Below are 6916 nucleotides of genomic sequence, written 5' to 3' on the forward strand. Positions count from 1 at the left end.
TGGATGAATGGGACTTGAGCTCTGAGTACTTAAAAGTGCTCATAGTGTAGATATTTACATGTTGTACATGGCAGAGTAATATTGTATTTACCTCAAACTTTAAAAACCTGAAACATTTCAGATGCTTAAATATATGCCTTAAAGCTAACACCATAAACACCTTGTAAAAACAAAATTCCCAAGTGTTGGCAAGTAAACAAGCTGCAGGGAGAAAACAAAGAAAACACACACAAAAGAAGAATCATTGCAAGCTAACAGCAAATGAATAAAACACAGCCACAGAAGTACCGTAGCCTCATTTAACAAGTCACATCTTTTTACTCCCCTTACCACAGCAAACCATGCAGCATTCTTAGTTATACCAGTATAAAGCCAGAGAAACCCTCTCAGAAGCCTGAGTTACTCTGAGCTCACAAAACCACACCTGAGAGCCAGCACAGCTGGTTTTCCCATCCATCTCCTTCTTTCTCTGGTTACGTGTAGCACAGATATTGATAGCTCAGGCTCAAGCTTTCAAAAACCTTTGGGACTGCATTACTCCAGAAGGAACATAAAGCAAAGCAAAGGCATGAGGAACACTAGGGCAATATATTTACTGCGAGAAATGGACCAAAGCACAGTTATCATCATTAAGAAGAGAGAAAAGCTAGCCCCTTTTGCCACTCCGCTCCCAGCACCCACGCGTGGTTGTTGTTACCTCCACACTGCTTTGCTGGCACCAAAATGGGCATTGCAGACTTTTTTCCACCAAAAGGATGCAACTCTTAGAAGAGATGAAAGCTGTATGTCCTGCCTTAGTCAGAGGGAGGCAAACAGCTTCTCTGTGAGAGCAACACTATGTGCTGGGACAGGGGAAGCTGCGGGGTGGGAGGTGGTCAGAGCCAACGAGTGGCCAAGGCACAGGTGGGGACACTGCAGAAAGCAGCTGCACAGGCCACAGACATCACGCTCCTGCAGAGCCTTGTCCTCAGTGTAATACCTGTCCCAGCTCAAATGGCACCAAAATTTGCTGCAGTGAGAGCAACTTACCTCCAAGTTCTCAATTCTGCAAATGAGTTGCAAAATTCTCTCATTTCTGTGCTGCTGCCTTTGGAAGTTTTTGCTCCAGCAGTTGAGGAAGTTTTGGTTCCTGCAGTATGCTTGTGAGCAGGCATACATCCTCAACACTGTGGTCTGCTTAGAGTACACCTCACAGCTTAGAAAGGTGAATTATTGACATTGAATACTAACTAAAATATGTGTGTGTATGCATTTAAATATAAACATTCATCTGCATGCATTATATAACTATGAATAACAATAATTTTATACATTTGCCCTAAAGCCTTGATCCAACAGAGCTGCCAAGCAGAGGAAAATAATCCCAGAGCCCCATGTTGTACATACACACATCCTGACAGTTTGTAAACCACCATTTTGTTACAGGAAATATTTGTTGCTACATGCATAGGAACACAACCATGAAAATGTGTCCCCAGTGTTACAATGCCCGTCTGCACTAGGCACAGGGCAGCCTATATGTCTGATTTCCTGCCTCCTGGGAGCTCCTGCAGGAGAGACGTTTCCATTTGGACACATCAGTGTCTGGTTTATGCAGAACTGACTTGATCCAAAGTGTTTGCTTAATATGTACAGCTTTGGAGTTCCTACTGTGCATGTAAAAAATCTTACTTTACTACTACAGTGGCAATAAAAGCAATGAGGAGACTTTACATGCAAGAAGAAATACATAAAGACTGGGTGCAGCTGGACTTTGAATAATGTATGAAATCCAAATTTTAAGGCTGACTTGGAAGATAAATGCAGTTCCCCAAAACAACTGGAACTGTCTGATCACTCTGGCTCATTGATCTTCAAGGGTTTTAGTGCAAATACTCTGGTCCAAGATACTACCTTTCTCTGTCAAACCTCTGAAAGAGTCAATATTTAGTTGAATTTCAAGCTACAGTGAGAATATCACAGGCTACTCAGGCAGCTCTAAATCCTTCTACACGGCTCTAGGGAGTGAAACATGAGCAAAGTGAGAAGCCAGTTTTTGGCCATGTAGCCAAAGACCAGATCTGTGATGCTCTCCCCCTCCTGCAGACTGATGGACCAAGGACGGAGGAGCATGGGGGTCAGCTCCAGAAAGGTTCTTGGACTGGGATGTCCTACCTTTTATAACACCCATTGTATACAAATAACCATTGCTGTCCCCTCCTTACCAGCTATGCTGTTGCAACCACTATGTTGAGGTTTAAACCCAAATCTTCCATCCTTCAGCTGATTAATCGATGCATCTCTACATCAGTGGAGAAAGGCTGGAAGAAAACATCAATATAGCAAAGGGTGAAAAACTAAAATTCAGTGCTTGGGATCTTCCCTGCAGCTCCCATTGCACCTTATATGAAGGGTATGGTCTGGGCTTGAATTTACCCTTTACACAGAGAATTGGCAAAGCTCTCAACCTTTGACCCTTTCCATGCTGCTGAAACCTCTGTCTCAGCTTTTTGGATCTGTGAGTCCACAATTTGCTCGTGGCCATGCTGGGAGGGTGCAATGACAGTATTTTCTGGCTCAGGTAGTAGGTTGGGCTGCCTAACTTGCATTTGCTGATACAACATGCAAACTGCATGTTTACAAGAATTAGTCATCCATTCATACTCATTCCTTGGGCTTTCATAAGTGATATTCTAAATGTTTAGATCTACATCAAAAAATGAAAAACAGTAATTAATGGGGAAAATGTGTAGAATTCTTATTTGTGGTGGTGAAGGAATGAAGATTATAAATTTACTTTAAAGTCAAGTATTTAATGTGGAGAAACTTCACAACTGGTAAATGTGAAAAGCAATCTCTTCATCTTCTAACCCGTGCTGCTTGCTGAATACAAAGAACCAAGTGATTGCCTCAGTAATGGGTAAACAAACCATGGTCAGGCACTAATAACAAAACAGGAATGGACTTTAAGCAGTTGGTCATAAATATAAAAATCAGAGCCCTGTGGATCACCAGGGATGCAAACGGGCTCGACTTACTGAGTTTTAGCTCCCAGATCTTTTTGTTTCCAGTAAGAGGGTAAAGGGTGTGTAGCAAAGCAGGATGTGTGATGGACAGTACCGTTTCACTCACTTTGGCCAGATAGCATGGGTGAAAACAGGCATTAATTATCTCTCCCTCCTTGTTACCAGCCTGTTACAGGCTGAAAGCTGTACATCTCAGGCAGCACCTGATGTCTTTTGGGCAGATACGTGATTAATCCCTGTGCTCCGTGGACCTGACATCGTGCTCTTCCCAGATGCCAGGAAAAGCACAAAAAGGTTTGTGCACACCTCCAGCTCCTCAGCAAAGGGCTGTTGACATGCTGCCATCGGTGACAGGAGGTGACCATCAAGAGATGGGTGGTGAGAAGGCATCTCACAGCTGGTGTGCTGCTTTAGGGGTGCTGGGATAAAAGAAAGAGAGGAATTAGTGGGGTGCGCAGGGGACCTGCTCAGTAGGCTCTAATTTCTGGAGGCTTCCTGGATGCTGTCGGCTGGCATGGTGCCTTTCTAATCACATGTGCTCCTGGTGGACATAGGACAGCCTGAGGGACACCAAGGTGCTGCTCGCTGTAATGCCAGCATCTGGGCTGTAGGGGATAAAGGGGTGCAAAGGTACAGAAGTGGTGGGATTGTGTTATAAATTATTGCCTGTGTTCAGCTGACACATTCTGGACTTCAAAAGAGGCATAAGCACTACTCATGGGTTTAAACTGTAAATCCTTTAAAAAAAACATACCTTGAAAAACAAAGACAAAGCCAAATCTTCCCTCATTTCATTTATAGGTTAGGGTATTTCAGCTTGTCAGTAGGAGGTAATTTGTTGTCTCTGCTCAGAAGGTGCTCAGAACTGCCACAAAACTGCCAAGAGACACCAACTTTTGTTTTATTTTGTCCTTGCTACTCTATAACTTTAGAATAGATCAACAATAAACAATATTTAATGTAAAGTATTAAAAGCAAAGTTCTCCCCAGGCTGAAACCTGGTGCATGGACTTTCAGGTCTTCATGATCATGTTATAAATCAACTGTGAATTAAAACTATGTCAAAACCTGGGATAAAATGGCTCTTCTGGTTGCCACTGTTGTTATAGATAGTACAATATACCATGATTGGTTTCACAATTGAATTTCCTGCATTGCTAACAAGTGTGTTTCCCATTTGAGAATGATGCCCATTAACAGAGGTACTTTTATATAGCAGACCAGGCAAACAGATACCCTGCGCTGAGTTTTCTGTTGTTCACAGTTTAATAGATTTACAGATTTTAGGTTCATTAGATCATTGTAGCTGATTTCCTCTGTGGTACGCATCTTAGAGTCACAGAACAGAATAGGTTCTTTGTAGTTGTGCCGTTGTGAATGCTGTCTGAATTTTATATCCATTACATTAAAAAAAAAAAAAAGAAAAAAAAAGAAAAAAAAAAGAAAAAAAAAAGAAAAGAACGAAAAATTATAATTGGCTAGGGATTCAGAAGAAAATGCCAGGAGAACACCACACTTTGTCTATTGCTGAATGCTAAGTCCCCAGTACTGTGGAAACAGTAGATGTGAGACATATCGCTGTGTGTCTTCACAAACACATTTAAAAGGTCTGTGCTAATAGTCACTGGTTACTTATGCTTTTGCTGAAAATATTTGGGGCCAAATCTCCTCAAAGTGAAAGTTTTGAATAAAACTGCATTTTGATATGGAAATAACATTTTCTTTTATAACTACTGCCATCTCCTTTTTACATCAGAGGTTACATTTTGCAAAATAGATGTGTAACTTCTACCTGCAAAACATGCATATGCATATAAGTACAAATAGATTTAATTACCCAGCTGCAAATATTCTCTATTCACAAGCTAAAATGCTGAGCAAAATGCAGGTGGCCAGATTTGGCTCGTAAACTGCATACGAAAACAGCAGTCCAGGGTATTGCTGTCTACCTGGATTCCATACTTGTACCTCGGCTGTTTCTCGACATGCTGTGATGTGCTTCAGAAGTCAGGACATCCATGACAGCAAAATTAAACCCTAGGGAAGGCAAACAGCTTTTTGATGTGTTTTCTCTCCATGAGTCTGAGTGTATAACTTCAGCTCAGATTAGTGAGTATTCAGCATGTGAGTATGTCCACCGGTATCAATGGAGAAATCATCAAAGCTGCCCATAGCTTGGACAAGATAAATTGAATTATAGCTTTAATTTCTGAGTATTTTGGAGTGTTTTACTCAGATGTCTTGCACGCGAATAGCTACTACTTGTATATGGGCATCAAAGACCATACACAGACATTTGTTCATGCAGATGGTGTGGTAAACTGATCTTCTGTCTTTGACAACTGCCCCCTTGGTATAACAAAATTCTTCCAGATCTCAAGTACACACATCTTACAAAAGTTGGGTAGGGAAGACAGATATGTCTGAGTTCTGGCTTTGCAATAAACTCGTTCTCTACTGCCTGCTGTTTTGAGCTCAAGATTCATAAACGCCCATTATCTTTTCACAGAATAAGAAAGTGCAATTCATTAATTGTCATGGTCTGGAGATGATGAGGAAGAGCAACACATATTACCATAGCCTTTCTCGCCCCTTTCTCACCTTCCTGCTTCTTACTGTGCTGGTCAGAAGAAAATGAATTATGATAAGTAAAGATTTTGCTTGAAAATTATTTGGACTGTTTTTTTTTTTTTTTTTTTTTGTTTTTTCCATCAGAAAAAAACCCTATTTGCCAAAATGAACAAGGTTTCATAAATATGCACATGGGTTTGGCTCCTTTCTGCCAGAGCGCAGATGTGTTTTCCCCAGCCTCCTGGCAGCTCCTTGGCTGCGTGCTGAGGTACTGAGGCACCCACAGGAGCAGACCCCTGTCTGAAAAAAGCCCTGTCCAGGACTGCATGACTTGGACCCAGAAAAGATACCTGTAAGATGGGTCCTCTGGGAGCCTGAGATTTTGAGCCTACAAATGCTGGGTGCCTCAGCTCAGCCCTGGGTTGCTACACTTCTTGGTCCATCTCCCACCATGAGCTCAAATTGCTTCCTACAGCCAGGTGGCTGGCTTTAATGCGGTGTGATCTATCCAGATTAATTTATCTGGGATTTTTCTTCTGATAGGAAATTGCATATGGTCTGATTTTAAACATTTTTTTTTAATCTACTAGGATGGCCAGCAGAAGGGCATTTTAAAGTGCATGCCATCTCTGCTTTTCATTTTTAGAATAACTTGTTCATTTGCATTTCTTCACATTTAACCTGGTCAGTTTTTTGTTCTATTTTCTCATGATCTGCTTCTCCTCATTGTCTCCTGCTCCCAATTAATATTTAACATAAGCTCAGAAGTATCCTGAGCACAAGGACTTCTCTTCCCCTCCAGGACTCCTCTCATTTCCCTCAACACCCTTTCCTTCCCTCTGCCTCTAGTTTTCTTTTGTTTATTTAGCTGCAAAATAGGATCCTCAGAAATCAGTCTGCCACTGAAATTCACTTCTTTTGGATATTTCCTCTTCCATTCTGGGGGCTCTTGGATTCCCTACTTCCCTCTTGCTCTTACTGCCCAATCTCCAAACATTCTCTAGAGCATTTATTTCTTATGGTGGGAAAGAAAGAAAGTCAGGCAAAGGACCATGTTATTGAGTAGGTCATTCTGTTAGCAGAAACCAATGGCAAGAATAAAAATAAATCACAGAGCTCTGACACTTACTCATTTTAAAAGGACTGATGGGAGACAAGCATAAAAAACAAAAGCCCAAAAGCAGATTTGAACAAGAGGGCAAGAAACATAGATCTAAAAACTTAATAAAGCCTCAGCCAAAACAATCCTAGAGAGGAAAGAGTTCCAGCAGAAGGGAGCATGAAGAGCATATGCTTGGCTCAGTCTGATTAGAGGAAATAAACAGGGACACAGCCAGCCT

The 6916-nt window shown here is 41.5% G+C and overlaps 1 long non-coding RNA gene across 1 annotated transcript in view; it reads right to left on the reverse strand.

Moving 5' to 3' along the window:
- Positions 1-5658, reverse strand: part of LOC310905352 — a 94378-nt gene extending 88720 nt beyond the window's left edge. The window contains exon 1 of the long non-coding RNA XR_014588948.1: positions 698-5658. This is a non-coding gene — a long non-coding RNA (uncharacterized lncRNA). The remainder of the gene's footprint in view (positions 1-697) is intronic.
- Positions 5659-6916: the final 1258 nt, after the last annotated feature.

The sequence above is a fragment of the Anser anser genome (genome assembly GCF_964211835.1).
Source record: "Anser anser genome assembly, chromosome: 11".
NCBI lineage: Eukaryota > Metazoa > Chordata > Aves > Anseriformes > Anatidae > Anser > Anser anser.